The sequence below is a fragment of the Ceratotherium simum genome, chromosome 6 (assembly GCF_057802395.1).
Source record: "Ceratotherium simum simum isolate JZ-2026a chromosome 6, ASM5780239v1, whole genome shotgun sequence".
In the NCBI taxonomy this organism is placed as follows: Eukaryota; Metazoa; Chordata; class Mammalia; order Perissodactyla; family Rhinocerotidae; genus Ceratotherium; species Ceratotherium simum.
In genome coordinates, this window is record NC_141905.1 from 24,967,219 (window position 1) to 24,984,128 (window position 16,910).

A 16,910-nucleotide genomic window follows, 5' to 3' on the forward strand; every position below is an offset into this window, starting at 1 on the left:
TAAGGTCAATGTTTCCTTATTGATCTTCTGTTTGGATGATCTATCCATTGCTGTAAGTGGAGTGTAGAGTCCCCTACTATTACTATTACTGTCTATTTCACCTTTTATGTCTGTTAATAATTGCTTTATATATATAGGTGTTCCTGTGTTGGGTGCATAGATATTTGCAAAGGTTATATCCTCTTGTTGGATTGTTCCCTTGATCATTATGTAGTGCCCTTCTCTGTCTCTTGTTACAGTTTTTGTTTTAGAGTCTATTTTGTCTGATCTAAGTATTGCTACCCCAGCTTTCTTTTCATTGCCATTTGCATGGAATATCTTCTTCCATCCCTTCACTTTCAGTTTGTGAGTGTCTTTAGGTCTGAAGTGTGTCTCTTGTATGCAGCATATATATGTGTCTTGTTTTTTTATCCAATCAACCACCCTATGCCTTTTGATTGGAGCATTTAGTCCATTGACAGTTAAAGTAGCTATTGATGAGTATGTATTTGTTGCCATTTTGTTACTTTTTTTCTGAGTGCTTTAGTAATAGTTCTCTGTTCCTTTCTTCTTCTCTTGCTCTCTTCCCTTGTGGTTTGATGGCTTTCTTTAGTATTATGTTTGGGTTCCTTTCTCTTAATTTTTTGTGTATTTATTATGGGTTTCTGGTTTGTGATTACCATGAGGTTCATATATAATAACCTACGTATATAGCAATCTATATAAGGTTGACAGTCTCTTTAGTTGACCTCTTGCTAAAAGCTCTTCTCTTTTGCTCCCCTCCTCCCACATTTTCTGTTTTTGATATCATATCTAACGTCTTTTTTGTGCGTGTGTATCCATTGCCCTCTTATCATAAAAATAGATAATTTTAGTACTTTTGTCTTTTAACCTTCATATTCTCTTCATAGGTGGTTTATCCGCTACCTTTATTGTATATTTGCCTTTACCAGTGATTTTATTGCTTTTTTTCTTTTTGATAATTTTCTTATTCCTATTTGTGGTCTTCTCTTTCCCACTTAAATAAGTCCCTTTAGCATTTCCTATAAGGCTGGTTTCTTAGTGATAAACTCCTTTAGTTTTTGCTTGTCTGGGAACTCTATCTCTCCTTCCATTCTGAATGATAACCTTGCCGAGTAGAGTATTCTTGGCTGTAGGTTTTTTCCTTTCAGTGCTTTAAATGTATTGTGCCACTCCCTTCTAGCCTGTAAGGTGTCTGCTGAGAAGTCATCTGATAGCCTCATGGGGTTTCCTTTGTATGTAACTTGTTGCCTTTCTCTTGCGGCTTTTAGGAGTCTCTCTTTTTCTTTAATTCTTGACATTTTAATTATAATGCATCTTGGTGTGGGCCTCTTTGAGTTCATCTTGTTTGGTGCTCTCTGTGCTTCCTGCACCTGGATGTCTGTTTCCTTCCTTAGGTTAGGAAAGTTTTCTGCTGTTATTTCTTCAGATAGATTCTCTGCCCCTTTGTCTCTCTCTTCTCTTTCTGGGACACCTATAATATGGATGTTAGTGCACTTGATATTGTCACAGAGGTCCCTTAGACTGTCCTCCTTCTTTTTAATTCTTTTATCCATTCAGCTTGGGTGGTTTCCTCTAGTCTTTCATCCAGCTCACTGATCTGTTCTTCTGTGTATTATCTACTCTGCTATTGAGTCCCTCTAGTGAATTTTTCGTTTCCAGTATTCTTCATTTCTGATTGGTTATTTTTTATATTTTCCAATTCTTTGTTGAAGTTATCACTGAGTTTATCCATTCTTCTCCCCAAATCAGTGAGCATCCTTATGACTTTTCGTTTGAACTCTTTGTCAGGTAGATTATTTTTGTTTTGTTTATTTATTTTTCTGGGGTTTTGTCCTGTTCCCTTACTTGGAACATATTCCTTTGTCTCCTCATTTTGCCTCTTTCACTTGATGGCTTCTCTAGGCTATAATTGGCAGATTTTTTTCCTTCTTGATGGTACATAAAATTGTGGTCCATCTTCTTATCGATGGCAATTTAGATTCAATGAAATTGAGTATTTATAATTTTAAAGGTGAGCGTATAGTTATAGATTCCATTTGTAATGTATAACTTCTCCTTCTCCTCTTTCTTCTCCCACTTCCTCTTCTTTCTCTTTTCCTTCCTATTAACAGCTTTATTGAGATACATCTCATATATGATAAAATTTACCCATTTATAATGGGTCACTGGTTTTTAGTATATTCACCAAGTTGTGCAACCATCACCACAATCTAATTCTAGAACATTTTTAACACCCCAAAAAGAAATGCCGTATCCATTTTCAGTCACTCCATTATCTTCACTCCTCTTCAGAGAAGTGGGAGTGACTACCCTGCCCCCAATATTTCCAACCCTAGGCAACCACTAATCTACTTTCTTTCTTTATGGATTTGCCTAATCTGCCATTTCACATAAATAGAATCTTATAATACATGGCCTTTTGTGACTGGCTTCTTTCACTTAGCCTAATATTTTCAAGGTTTGTCCATGTTGTAGCATGCATTAGTACCTTGTCCAAATAATATTCCATTGTATGGATATGCCAAATTTTGTTTTTCCATTCATTAGTTGGTGGACATTTAGGTTGATTCCACTTTTTTCTATTATAAATAGTGCTTCTATGAACATTTGCATACAGGTTTTTGTGTAGATGTATGTTTTCGTTTCTCTTAAGTATACACCTAGGAGTGGAATTACTGGGTCATATGATGTCTTAGTCAGCATGGGCTGCCGTAACAAAATACCTTATAGTGGGTGGTTTAAACAATAGAGATTTATTTCTTACAGTTCTGGAGGCTGGGAAGTCCGAGAACAAGGTGCCAGCGTGGTGGGCCTCTGGTGAGAGCCCTCTTCTTGGCTTGCAGATAGCCACCTTCTCCCTGTGTTGTCACATGGCAGAGAGAGGGAGCAAGCGAGGAAGCTCTCTTGTGTGTCTTCTTTTAAGGGCACTCATGATCTCATCTAAACCTGATTATCTCCCAAAGGCCTCATCTCCAAATACTATCACATTGGAGTTTAGGCCTTCAACATACGAATTTTGGGAAGACTCACTTCAGTCTGTAACATATGATGTCTCTCTGTTTAACTTTTTGAAGAACTTTTAGCTTCTTTTATTATTAGCTCTGTTTTGGCCCCAGCTTTTATAGTGACCCTTATGAGTTTACTATGAGGTATATAATCTGCAGCTTACAGATGCCCAAACCGTGGTCATTCATTTATTCATTCAGTGGAAACTTACCAGATCTGTGCTTGATGCTGTAGATTAGCAAGCCAGTAAACATAATCAGGGAACATTTATAATCTAGTGGGGGAGACAGGACAAAAAATAACAAACAAATATGAAAAACCAATTTCAATCTGTAATCATGCTCTGAAAATAAAAAAGGAAACCAGTCAAACAGAAGATGGCAGTGGCTTGACCTGGGGAGGTGGTACAGTAGAGATGTTAAAGAGAAGAGAGACATCTTAGACAGGAGTCACTGATGGGGTGGATGTGGAGTGAATGAAAGGAGGAATCAAGGGTCCTTCTCAGTGTTTGGCTTGAGTGACAGGTGGTCGATGATGGTGCCATTTAGGAAAGGGCCACATTGGGGGTAAGCCGTTTGGAGAGAAATCAGGATTTCTGTCATGGATATGTTAAATTTGAGAAGTCTGTGAGACATGGAAGAGGAAATGTCAAGTAGGAAGTTAGAAATGAGAGTTCAGAACTTGGAAGAGGGTCTGAGCTGGAGTTATACTTTCAGGAAATAGAAAGACGATTTTGAACTCCTGGGAATGGATGGGAACCTCTAGGGGAGAGAGGAGAAAGTGGCCCAGGGTGGAGGGAGGAGTGTCCCCAACATTTAGAGGTTGGGTAAAGCAGGAGTAGCCTGGATGGGAAACTGAGAAAGAACATAACCTGGGAGAGTGGGATAGCAGAAGCCTGGGGAAGAGAGCGTTTCAAGGAGGAGGAAGTGGTCCTCTGCCAAATGCTGCTGAGATATCAGAGAAGACCAGGGCCCAGGGTCATCTGTAGAGGTTGCTACATGGGCATTGTTGGTGTCCTTGACGAGTGCAGACTTAGCAAGTGGTAGAGAGGGGGCCAGGGTGAGGTGGACTGAGGGATGGAGCTCTTTTGAAAATCTGGCTGTCTATAAAGATAGTAAGAGCTGAGTATCTGAGTGGGATATGAGATCAAGGAATGTTTTGTTTTATATAGCGGAAGATAGCTGAGCAAGTTTATATTTTGGTGCCAGGACTCCAGTAGTGAGGGAGAGATGACAAGAGCAGCATAGACGGAACAAAGCTGAAAGAGCATCCGTGAGGGCTCAGCCTTTGGTAAGAGGAAGGAAACTTGCTCCATTGAAGGAGGAGCAAAGAGGAGAGACTGGGTGCATGTGAGCGCAGGCTTGGAGGCTCCTAGTGGGAAAAAGAGCAAAACTCGATCTGATTTCGCATATTATTTTTAATGGCATTATGAAGTGAGGCCATCGGCTGAGGGTGATGGTACAGAAAAGGACACGGGAGGTTAGAGGCGAGAGAGAAACGATGAAGTAGTGGCCTGGGGAAATTGGAAAGCAAACAATTCAGAAAAATAGCAGTTTGACAGTCAGTATTGAGTGTCAATTTGCAGTGTGAGATCATGAGTTCAAAATGAAACCAGTCATTTCACTTTTGTGGTTTTATCCAGAAATTTTCAGCTGCTCAGGATCCCATGTGGAGCAGAGGAAGATTTAAGTGCAGCATGGCGAGGACTTTGTTTGGGATGGAGGGTGGCTGCAGAGGGGTGATGATAATGCTGGACTGTGGATATTAGGCTGGACAAGGAGGGTTGTGGGGTGGGGCAGGGAGCAAATGGCTGGCGGGGGGCGGTGTTTGTGTGTTGAGGGGGGACTTGGAGATTTCTCTGAGGTTGAAGAATGGTGCCAGTGGGGAACTCTTGAGCAGGTGAGCCCAAGGGGTAAGAGCCTGTGGCTGAAGAATGGGGTGTTTGGGGTCGAGATATCAGACATTTTGCAGTTGGTGCTGCTGACCAGTCCAGAGCATGACTGTGGAAGTTGGTGGGTGGCGTGCAGCGAAGGGAAAGGTCATGGACAATTAGAAGAGCACGGAACCGAGAGGCCAGCATTTGCAGTGGCTCATCTATGTCACAGTTATCAAGAAGGTGACAGGAGGTGGAGTGGATGGGGAGGACTGTGAGCCAGGAACTGTGTCCCCAGTCATGATCATTAGGCCCAGTTGTAGTTTTGTATGTGAGTCTTGTGCCCTGATTACAATTTTTTTTTTTTATTTATTTATTCAGTTTTTTCCCCCCAAAGCCCCAGTAGATAGTTGTATGTCATAGGTTCACATCCTTCTAGTTGCTGTACGTGGGACTCGGCCTCGCGTTGGACGGAGAAGTGGTGCCTCGGGGCGCTCCCGGGATCCGAACCCGGGCCGCCAGCATCAGAGCGCGCGCACTTAACCGCTAAGCCACGGAGCCGGCCCCCTGATTACAATTTTGAACTCAAAGCTGATGTGCAAGAGTGAAAGTTTCAGAAATCCCAGTCCGTCTCTTGCAGCTCCTGCTTTATGCTTTGAGGATGGTTGTTTTGGTGACCTGGTCCTTGGAGATGTGGGTGCTTCTGCCCTCACAAGTACCTTCTTCATGACTCCTCTGCTGCTGCCTTTGATTCATTCGCACAGAGTGTAGACATCAAGGGTTAGATTAATGAGATAAAGATGAATAGGACGTTCAAGTCTAGATGCTGAAAGCTACTTCTCAGGTCTCCAAGCTTAGCTGCATTCCACACATGCAAGACTAGAGCTGTTTGCTCCTTGCAGGGTACCCTGTGAATTACACCACATTGTTACACATCATAATTGTATCATTGCACGTCATTAACAATGGGATTTTAACAGTCATTATTGAACATTCCAATTATGTGATTACTCAGTCTTTCATCAATTATGTAATTAGATTTAATTACACCAATTGCACAAATAAACGATAGTCAACTACAAATTACTTAAAATAAAATCCAGAACTGTGCATATGTCAGCAATTGCCCTGAAAACAAAAATAGAAAACAAGAAAAGGAAGAAGGCATAGGAAACCAATTAGCAAGTGAGAGGAATGATGTGATCTGGACAGATCTTTAAGGATCATGTCAGGGAGTCACCTTGTCTGGAAGTTTCCTGCCATTTTTTCCTCCCACGGAGTGTGGTGGTAAGAATTGAGGATGTCGACGTCAAGAATACTGATCTGCCTTTGCCATGCCTCAAAGAGTGGATTACTCTTACTTCCTTAATAAGGAGAGGGGGAAGGGAAGAGAGCAGGAGAGAGAAAAGAGCAAAAGAGATTGATGAGAAGCAGGGAGGGGGAGGGGAGAGAGAGGAGAAGCAGAGGAAGAGAGAGAAGGGAGGGGGAGGGAAAGAATATAACAAGTTGGACTTTAGGGCCAGGGGCTGTCTCAGGTTACCAGCTTTTTTCTATGGAGCCATCTCAGAGGTGGTCTTGTTGAGAGTAGGTTTTCTCTGGCTCAGGCCTCAGAGCCAGAATGCAGAACAGTGATAACTGCACTCGTCACAGTTTCCTCAGCTTCTTCTGTGCCTGGGAAAACGACTACCCCAGTGCTTCTAGAGAGGGGAGGCAGAGAACGCTCTGTGGAGGTGGCAGCGTGCAGGTATCTGGCAGAGCGCCCGCCACATATGAGCTCTCACAAAGAGATATAATTGGTAGGTGCCATTTAAGCACATATACACTTAGGGAAAATTACCCACTGGGCTTGGCTGGGTACGCATAACCACTGAGCACCAGGATTGCTCAGCATCTGCCCCAAGATCTTACAGTGGCTGACAGGATGAGGATTACTTCAAAAGGACACATAATGGCTGGTGCGTGTACGTCACACTGCTATAAAAATAAGTCTCCATGCTATTGAGGATCAGATTGGGGGTTCAGTGTACTTGGTTAGCTCTTGCCTGTATGTTAAAAATGAACAAACTGCATAGCTGCAATAACACAAATGAGGGGGAAAATGTGCCTTTAAATCTAAAACAAAGGCATGTTAATGCATTCTCTTTTCTATGGGTTTGTATATGGAAGCCCCTGATATGGACAGCAGAAGCAAAGGGACCTTGATCTAGACATATTCATCTGTCCTCTGGTTTCTCCTTAGCTCTAGGATTGTGTTTCATTTTTTGCTCTCTGTGATGGGCATTCATTTCTGCATGAATTTTAATGTCTGTTGAGGTCAACCTGCAGCTGTGGAAGGTGGCACCCGGGATAGGGTAGTACCGATATGTTAAAAATTTGAGCAAGCGAATCCTGTGAAGTTGGGACTAAGGGGGGAGTTGGGCTGGAACTTTGCAGTCCAGATATCTCTCTTCTCCTCTCCAAAAATCCACCAGATCAAACAAGTTAAGTCGATGCTTATCAGCAAGTTTGCAATAGTGTGGCATTCCGCTCTCTACTTTTCTTGTCAAAAACTAGAAGCGTGCAAAATGGAAGATGTGCTGATATTAAGTAGTCAAAGCTATTTTCTAAATGAGAGCGAAAGAAGCATAAGCAGTTTGCACAAACAAGTCAAATCGCTGAGCTGTTATAATCTGCTTTCCAGATTCTCAGCCCAGAGCTGGTCATTCTTGGTTAGCTCTTCTAAACAGAAATGCCAATGCACAGATTAAAGTGGAGTGTTCTGTTGTATGAAGGCGTGAGCAGGAGCTAGCATCAGAGTCTTACAGAGGCACTTCCCTAATTAAGCATCTGTGGTATGCATGCAATTCTGGTTATAATAGGCTCAAAGAAAGAGATTCTATAAAATACATCGCATAAGTGTAGGAAGCACCATACAACCTGAACAGACGTCAGCAGAGAAGGGAGGGGAGGGCCGCCATGTGGCCAGTCACCAGGAAGCAGCCATTCATTTGGCCAATATTGATCGAATATTCACGAGGTCAGGCGCTGGGTTAGCTAGCTATCCTTAAGAGATTCTGACTTTAGTTCTGATTTGCCCTTTCTAGGCCTATAAGCAGTTTCTATATTTATTGAAAACTTACTATGTGCAAAGATAAGCCCTTTACAAACTTATCTTTTTATTCTACTCAGTAGCACCTCTGTGATTTTCTCCATTTGATGAATGAAGAAAGGGGGCCTCAGAAAGATTAAATAACTTGCCTGAGGTCACATGGTTACTAATTAGGACCAGAATTTGAGCCCGTAGTCTGAAACCAGAGTTTTTTTCTTAACTCTAGAATTATACACCTGTTATATGCCAATCTATAAGGAACCCTGGACAATTTCATCATTGTAAGCTCTCTTTAAGTGTGGAAGGTTTGCGTAACTGAGCTAAAATTTATTTAGGGATACTTCTCTATTAAGTGTACCTAATAAGAAGAGCTTTGGATTAACATGGGACAGGCTGTCAGTTTCTTCTTCACTAACCTAGAAAAGCAATTGACAAGGAGATGTTCTGTTTTGCCTTCAAGTGAGATTGGAAGTGTGTGTGGTTAAGTGTTAAGTCAAATTTTAGATATTAAACATCTTTCCAGGTGCATATATTATAGAATATTAAATTATCAAGGGACTTCTTATGCTGCAATGAGAGAAATGAAAATCTTTTGATGTGGGTACAAAAGTCATGCATGCCTAGAAACTGAGGAGGGTGCAACCTCTTGCTAGTAACCATGGTGTGACAAGGGCCACACTAGCAAACTATTATTGACCCTAGACTGAATCTGAGTGAGGTTGAGCTAGGACTTTAATCTCCCTCCCTCCCTCTCTTTCTTTTATTCCTTCCTTTTGTCCTCCATTTATTTTTTTATTCATTTAGCAAAGTTTATTGAGTACCTACTATGTTCCAGGCACAAGTTTAGGCTCTGGTGAGGCCATGAACAAGGCAAGGAAGTTTTGTGCTTTCATGGAGCTTGCATTCCAGTGGAGATGGACAAAAACTTGGGGATTCGGAGGGACAGAAAGAAGGTGAATGTGGTTGGAGCTTAGCAGGCAAGAGGGAGAGTGCTGTACTGTGTGCTGTAGAAAACTTACGTAGAAACAAAAGAAGTCCAGTTTGCAGTGAGACCTACCCAAGGCACGTAGAAGCTTGGTTAGGGCTTTACACTGAACAACATCAACAGGTAACAGTTAATGAGCCTTTACTGGGCGCCAGCGACTGTCTAAGCACGTGTCATATTTTAACTAATTTACACTTCACACCTCCACTCAATGAATTTTAAAACATCTCTACTAAATTGAAAAACAATGAAGTCAATGTCAGATGGATAATTCTAAAAACTTTTATTGATTTAACAGTGAGTCAGGACATAACATTAATTATTTTTTTCAGTTTCAAACAATGAAGATGCTGTTCTGATTTCATTGCCTTAGCAGTAATAGGTAATGTTTTAACTGAAGAAAAGTATTTTATATTTAATGGGATTGTTTTGAAGCTTTAAATTAGTGTTCTCCTTCCTTATGGTGAAATTGGCTCAGTTGCAGATGAGTCCACTGAATGGCTTTGTTTTGCTCTGTTCACCCTATGATATCATGTTGTTCATAGTTTCATCCGAGCGAAAGTGGTGTTTTCATTCATACAATTTTGTTGCTACTCATAATAAATGAATATTATTACATCCTTGCTTCTCTACTATGCGTTAGCTCACACTTAGCTACATCCAGTCTTTCTAGAATTGCTTTCACAGAGCATGGTGACAACTTGAAAAATTTTTACGGTTTCCTATGATTTAAGAAAATAATCCTGACTTTCTTATCCACTTAATATTTAGGGAAAGTGATGATGAGAAGGAGCTGCCCATCAAAATATATGCTGATTTGAGAGGACAAATTGAAGGGAAGGTCACTGTTAGATGATTTAAATGCTTGGTTCAGAGGCAGTCCCTAACGGAACCTTCATCCCGTGTGCAGCACGGGGTAAAGACTGTGATTAGGATCCTCTTCATCTGTGTCAGACTGCATTGAACATTACTGTATTTTTTGAAGGTTAGAATCTGTTATATTTGGCATTACTTGAACAATAGAGCGTGTTGGTTCATATCCAGTAAGACTAGTCTGTTTGGAAGCAGACGTGTTGGGTTCAAATCCTCATCTAAACTCCTGCTCCATGTGTTTTTACGGGACCCTTTAATTTTTCTCTTTCCATTGTTACTTCAACGCTTGATTCTTTGGATTGGGTTCCTCGAGAAGTAGATCAGCAAGAGGGACTTGAGTTGACTTCCTAACATCTGATATCTGCAGACGTGTCTAGATTTTTAGCTTATGTTGTTAATACACTTAATGTCAAGTTTGGATCGAGCTTCCTTATCTAGAGAACAAAAAAATACATCATTTGAAGAAAACAGAGAAGAATGAACTGAGACTCCAGGCATCTCCATGTATTATTTCCATCCAGGCCTCCCAGTGATAGAAGATAATCCTCATTTAAAGAGAAAAACGCATATCCATTAGTTGAAGAGAAATGAGTTTTCATTTGGTTTTAGGCATTTAGTTTTGTGATGCCTAATGACACAGAGAAACCAAATGCCCTGGGGAAGATGTTCCTACTGTAGGATTCAAAATCTCCTCTAATCCTCTCAGGGCTTTGGCTTTTCATGGCTCATAGGTCAGATGGCTTTGCTGACTGGTGAATCCTCCTATCTCCAAGACCATTCCCATTCTAAGACTTAGAATTTTCTCTTTAAAAATCTTAGGTGAGATGACCTGTAACTCTTCTGGGAGATGGGAGGAGTCCATAAATCAGTGCTTTGAGGACACTGCCTCCTCTAGCAATTGTAGCAATGTCGTAGCCGGTGTAAGTGTCCTATGACTTAAGTTCTGAATCTGTATGGGATCCGGGGCCATTTAAAGTCATGTCAGAAGATGAAATTTCCCTAATAGGCTTGGCACCTCATCTGGTGCTGTTGGATTATAATCAGTTTTCCCCAGGTCCTTTCATTTTCTCGCTCTATCCTTGTATTTTTCTCCTCTTCCTTAAACATTTGTTGAGAGCTTGCTGTGTGGGTACTGTGCTAGTGGGAACACAGACACAAAAAACAAAGCCCCTCTCCTTAGGGAGCTCACCATCTAGCAGAGAAGGGAGAGAGATGAGCAAACAAATAAAGGACCACTGCATGAGTGATGACTGTCCCAACAGAAGCACCCAGGAAGAGAGGGAAAACCCAGAAAAGGAAGGGCTCAGTTACCTCTGGGCGAGGGGAGGATCAAGGAAGGCTTCCTGGAGGAGGTAACCACTGGGCTGGGTGTTCAGAGATAAATGAGTAAGAGTTTGCAAAAGACTAGTATGAGTATGAAAGAGAAAGATGAGTTTAGTAGCCTGTTCTTTCTTAGCTGTTGTTCGTTCTTACAGATGCCAGACATTTCTGTGAGTTTTCTGTCTTCCACTGGTGAAGAAATTCATAAAAAAATTATTGCAATTAGGATAGGACCCTTCTTTACAGTAGGAGTTTCCCAGCTCTTCAGGGAATGGTTTGAATAACTCATTTGTTTCCAGTTCGAGTTGTTGTGGTTATCTTTTAAACAGCTGGAGAAAGGTGCAAGTTCAGACTCCTTATAGGCCCAGACCCCCTGCAGGTAGTCAGTGTTAGGTGAATGGCAATGCCACATCGTCTGTTTCAGGAGGGATTGAAGTGGCTCTTCCTGGATATTCATTTGTGAGGCTTCAGTTCCAGGAGGTTGTATTCTTTGCACATGTCTCCATTTTTCTTTTGTTCCTATTAGAGAAAGCTTCTCAGAAACATAAAACGGTTGACATGTTCCTTGTAAAGTCTTTGACGATCTAAGGATCCTTGCTTACCACCTCATTTTGGCATTGGCTTTACTTCCGATAGAATTGCCGAGGACAAGCATTATTTTAGTAGGTAGAGTGGATGGCCACCCTTGAGTGATTTTGGTGGTGCTGCAAAGACCCCTATACTCCAAAGTATCCTTCCTTCTAACTTGCAATTTACCTGAAATTCCACGATTAGAAATTCCATCTTGAAGCCTTCCTGGTTGTTTTTAAAAATCAAAGTAGCTCTTAGTATCACTTGTACCTTAATTAAGCAAATATCAGTGATTGGCTCCTCAGTCTGGTGAGCACTGAGCTCTGGAAAGGGAAAGAGAGGCTGAAAAAAACAAGCAAAACATAGCTTAGTTCAGGACCAGCTTCATGTTAAGTGGGGAGGCCATTATAACATGAGTAGCATTATTCCACACAGCTTGTCACCTGACATCTGCTTACCTGAGGAGACTACTGTGGGTTAATTCCAGGAGCTTCCTTATCACATTAATGACCTATCTTTATTGACAGGGATTCTGTCTTGAGAGATTGTCTGTGAGAATTTGCATAGGAGATAAACATCTTTGCCTCAATTACTGTTCCTCTGAGAAAGGGAGTGAGATAGTTAATACTGATTGGTATTGCCAGTCTATCTTATACCTGTTTTGTATCTTTTGGAATTGAACACAGTACTACACATACAACAGGTGCCAAATAAATGCTTTGTAAAGAAATCAGTTCGTATATTTTTTCAAGCTCATGTCACCACAAATAAAATACTAGCCTGACACCTGGCTAAGGTAAAACCAAGCAGGTCAAATAACTGATTGTTTTGTTATTATAACTTTGTTTTGAAATAGTTGAGGATTCTCAAGAAGTTGCAAAAGCAACACAGAGTTTCTGTGTACTGTTCCCCCAATGATGGTACTATATGTTACACAGCCATAGTCAGGGAGTTGACATTGCCACAATACTGTGCTCAGATACAGACCTTTTTGGGGTTTTTGCCAGTTTTTAGAAGCACTTTTTTCTTTATAGTTAGAAGACATTTTATCACATGTAGATCTGTGTTTTTCCCTCCCCAATCAGAATACAGAACTCTTCCATCAGCACAAAGAAACTCCCTTGTAAGAAACTAAATTTTTCAAAGTGAAATAAACAAATTGAAAAATATACACCCAAATTTTTATAAGGTCACATTGATGAATATTAAAATGGTATTAATTTCAAAATGAATTAGATTGAGGTTTAAAATCAACTAAAAAACAATTGTTATTCAGTTGACTACTTGTAAATACAGTATGTGTAGCTTTAAAAACATCACGTTTTCTTTTTATAGCCTCTCTGAAGAAGAGCATCCTCAAACCTTGGTCGGTTATGTTGATCAAAGTGTAAACCTGCTATCTACTGAACGTTGTTCTCACTTTGTCGTGCTCATCTAGAATCAGACACGGATGCATACACATGCAGGTGCACACGGTCGTCCCCGTGTCTTGCCAGGAGCACAGGTTTTGGTGGAGCGGGTGAAGCAGACCTACTTACTGAGTTGCTGGGAAAGACATTGGGGAACATGGACAGGAGCTCTCAGCTCTTGCCTTTTTCCCATTGGCTTCTATCCAATGAGTACCAGGAGAGTAACCTGGGGAAGGTATTGAGGCCCTGATGCTACTTTATATTGTCACCTCTTTGTGTTCTGCACGTGTATGTTTGTTCATCTACTGGGGCAGCAGTAGGGAGAAAACGTTGTTGTTGGGTATCCATCTTTTCACCCAGTTGGGAGAGAAAGGGAGAGGCATGAGGTAGCTGAGAATAATTCACACTACTCTCAGACAAGACAAACCTACCCCTTCCTCTGTTCTTCAGAGATAACAGCCACCTGGATTGGATCTTTTCTTTTCAGCGTTAGTTAGGACCTATTATACTCTCCTTTGAAATGAGGGCGTGTGCCAGCAGCTGCCCCACAGAGACGCCTTCTTGCTGAGCCTTACCATTTCGTTGAGTGTCTGCTAATAACACAGTGGCAGTCACTTTACAGAGTATTGGTCTGTGTTCCTACTAAGGGTTCCATTCACTATGTTTTCTTCTTTATAAGTCCAAGTGCAGAGGGTTTATTCTTTCCCCCATGTCAGTGTTTGTACTGTTATCCTGGCTTCATGGAAACTCCAAATTAGGATGGACTTGGAACAAATGAAAATCCACCAAGTAAGTGTGATCACGTGGTCACAGCAGTATATAAACCAAACTTTCCTGTGTCTACTTCACCAGCTGAGGGTACAGAGTTCCCACCACACTCCTACTTGAAAGTTGGGCTAAGTGAGCATCCAACACACTTGGTAACTTTTAAAGAGAAAGCACATTATCAGAAATGGCCTTTTCTCTCTTACTGTCTTGACTGCAACCAAAAGAAAGCTATATCCCCCAGGTTTCACATTCTCAGGCAACCCTCTGGGGTCTGAGGATATCTAAACCCCTAAAGAACAGGACTCTGAAGGGAAACCAGTTCATCATGCTCATAGACGCCTAGGTGCACATAGGGTTTGATGAACGTTTAAAAAGCACTTGAGAATGATGGCTTGGTGGCATTGCTAACCAAGTTCTTTAGAAAATGAGCAGAGAAAGTGGAGGCAGAGAAAAGGTTAGCTATAACTCTTCTACATGCCTCTGTACATTCACATGTAATTTGTCTATAATTGTTGGCATGTACAGGTGCCCCCATTCAAGGTACTGAAATTTGTCCATTGCATGTAGATTGTAACTATAATTTAGAGATTGCTCTCCAAAGAGCAGAGAGAGCAGCTTCTTAACAGGCTGGGTCCTTTCAAAAGAAAAAGAGACACATACTTTGTGACACAAAGATTGCAGTAGATGTGGAGGCAGAGTACTCTGTAGGAGAAATAACCATGTGGTTTAGGTAACTGCTTCAGTGACAGTGTGAGCCGAATCCCTCTTCCTAGAGAACCCCTGGCAGCATCCTGCCCTGAAGAAGGGGCATTTTCCAGGATTTCAGGTTACTTTAATTGTGCTGCAACAACAGTTTCCATCTTAGTATTTGCATAGGTGACTTTTTTCCTTTGGAATTTTATTTGACTCATTGACCTCTTTGCCTCTGCATTCTCCTGCTTCCAATTCCTTCTCTATATCGTCACCAGAGTTAACTTCCTACAAAACAAAGACAATGGCATATTCTCCTGCATTGAAACTTCTGTGAACTTCTTGTTCCCTATAGGATAAAGACTAGACCTGCTGCAGAGGTACACACATGCTCCACAGTCTCCCTGCCAGCCTCATCTCTTGCCAACCCTACAGTCTACTTAGGATCTTGCCAATCCTACAGTTTACTTAGGATCCAGTCATATGGCTCCTCCCCTCATTCCCAGAGTGCACTGTGTCCTCTTATGCCTCCAAGTTTCTGCCCATGCTTATCCCTCTGCTTCAATACCTTATCCTGCTTTCTCTCCCTGACAAATTTCTGCTCATCACTCAAGACCTACTTCAAAGTTAGGCAGAAGCCATCTTTTATTTCCAGCGGCCTTGGTTTCTTACCTGTATTTGAGTACTAATGATCATATTAGCTAAAAGTGACATAGCATTTACCATGTGCCAGCCACTAACAAAACAGTTAACATTTACTAACTCATTTATTCCTCCCCACGACTTGAGGAGGTGGATATTATTTGCATTTTATACATGAGGAGGCTGAGGTGCAGACAGATTAAATAACATGCCCCAGGTCATCCAGAATTTTGAAGAAACGCACTCTTGCAAGTGTGCTTCCAGAAATGAAAATCTGGGTAGACTCCTCTACACAGTGGAAAACTACTCAAGAGCAGGAACCGTGTTTGGTTGAATTTTATGTCCCTAAAGCGAGTATAGTGCCTGTCACAGAAGAAGAACCTCGGAGAAATTTGTTGAATGAATGTACAGACTATTATGTTTTCATTAAAAACTATGATCTTTGTGAAAACATGTCATTCAGCTGAGGCTTTTAAGTGTTTAATCGATAAGGGGATAAATTGTGATCAAGTGGAAACAGCTGCGTCTTGAGGCGTGCGGAAGGCGGAGGGGAGGAGTCGCGTGTTTCACTTCTGCCTGCGTTCACCCGCACGTTCCCACGTGCTCGGGTCCTGGTGGATGCTCGGCTCTCCCTGAGCACGGAAGCTTGAATTGGTCCCTGCTCGGTCACATGGGGCCTGGGTTCCCCCTCACGGCTGTAATCACACACGCAGGGGATGGCAGGCTGAGCTCCAGGAGGACATTTTAAGAGGAGAACCTGCTTTCCTCTCACTATTTCCAGTCAGAACCAGGAGGGAGAAATTGTGAGTTAGGGCTAGACCACACCATCCTTTGAGTGGGTTCAATGTGTTAGAGATCACGAGAGGCAAAAGAGGAGGAAAAAGAAAACAGATGTTAAGTAGGCAGTTCACAGGAAAGCATTTCTCAGATATCCCATGTGGCCTTGATATTGGAGGGGAGCTTGAGGGGCCCCTGCTGAATTGGTAGTATTTTTATTTCTTTAAGAAGTTTAAACTTTTTTTTTTTTTTTGCTGATCAATCAATTTTGATTAAAACACCTTTGAGGAATCTCACCTGTAACTAAAGTTCTGTGAAATGGTCAAGGTATATGTGGTGAACTCACTTGTGACACCATGCATGCTGAGATGAAGAAAAGATGGTTCCCCCCAAGTGTGGGTTTAAATTCAGGGTCCTAGGTGGCTGTCAAGGTTGTAGTTACATAGAGTTACCTACCCTTGCACCACCCGAGTTTTCACCACTGTTGGGTTCCTTCAATGCCATGTTATGCCTCGGGAGTCACCATGAGCTCTGTAACCAAAGTGTTGAGGATGTTGGCACTTAACTGTCTCTTATTTATCTGACCAGCTCAGCTCTGCTTCTCTAACGAACTGTAATCACAGGAAATAGTGGTGTGTATTTTTATGTTATTGACGCCTTCTCCTGAATTTTCAAAACATCTTAAAAGCGATGGTTGATGTTAAAGACTCTAATGAGGTTATTTGTTGAAGCAACATATGTATAAAAAGACATGCACATGAAATGATGGCCAGGGAAACCATCTCATCAGAGTAACAACCAGTTCTGTCCTCACCTTCCCTCCTCTGTCTCTCCCCTCCTCGTCCCCAAAGCTGCCTCTTCTCGCGTGTAATGCCAGTGCTCTGTACAGTGTTCTGTTTATAGTGG

The 16,910-nt window shown here is 41.7% G+C and overlaps 1 protein-coding gene across 2 annotated transcripts in view; it reads left to right on the plus strand.

The window, feature by feature from the left end:
* Positions 1 to 16,910, plus strand: part of KCNMA1 (potassium calcium-activated channel subfamily M alpha 1) — a 711,162-nt gene that overhangs the window by 396,463 nt on the left and 297,789 nt on the right. The gene's annotated exons all lie outside the window — the stretch shown is intronic.